The sequence below is a fragment of the Eimeria maxima genome, genomic scaffold, assembly GCF_000499605.1.
Source record: "Eimeria maxima Weybridge genomic scaffold, Emw_scaff1052, whole genome shotgun sequence".
Taxonomy (NCBI): Eukaryota; Apicomplexa; class Conoidasida; order Eucoccidiorida; family Eimeriidae; genus Eimeria; species Eimeria maxima.
In genome coordinates this window covers 7,501-8,308 of record NW_013564095.1, presented here as the reverse complement: position 1 = coordinate 8,308, position 808 = coordinate 7,501, and positions in this window count along the sequence as shown.

Below are 808 nucleotides of genomic sequence, written 5' to 3'. Positions count from 1 at the left end.
TGGATCCAGGGGGGAGGGGCCTTTCTGGTGGTTCCTTGAATAATTTATTTCCTGCTGCTGCTGCTGCTGCTGCTGCTGCAACAGCAGCAAAGGGAAGGAGCAGCAGCAGCAATTTGCTGCAGCAGCAAAGGCATATCTGTATAGATAAAAAACAAACTGTTGTTTATTTGGATGCAGCAAATGCTGCTATTGCTGCAGCAGCACATATTGTTGTTGCTGTTGTTGCTGCTGCTGCAGCAGTTGCTGCTGCTGCAGCAGCAGCAGCAGCAACTACCGTTATTTGTGCATTACATTTTTCGGTATTATTCGCTCTCCGCCCTCCTGTGCTGCAGCAGGAGCCTCATTCCTTTGTAGCAGCAGCAGCAGCATCAGCAGCCGCTGTTGCTGCTGCTGCTGCAGTTGCTGCAGTTGCTGCTGCTGCAGTTAAGGGTTTGGAGATGTGATGGCAGTGTTTATACCGTTTGCCCATAAGAAGGGCAATAAACCCTAATTCTATCATATTTGTTCTCAAGGGTTTAGGGTTTAGGGTTTAGGGTTTAGGGTTTTGTAAGCAGCGTGGTAGTCTACAGAGAATTTTTTCTCGGTATTTACTTAGTGTTTAAGCATTAGGGTTTAGGGTTTAGGGTTTAGGGTTTGTTGTTGTTTATACATATACTAAATAGTAATGAGCTATCAACTGTAGGGTTTAGGGTTTAGGGTTTAGGGTTTAGGATTGTCTCCTTTTGTCTCAAGGAGACAATTAAATAAAATAAAAAAGGAGACAAAAGGAGACAGCAAAGGAGACAGAAAAAGGAGACGAAGGGCAGCG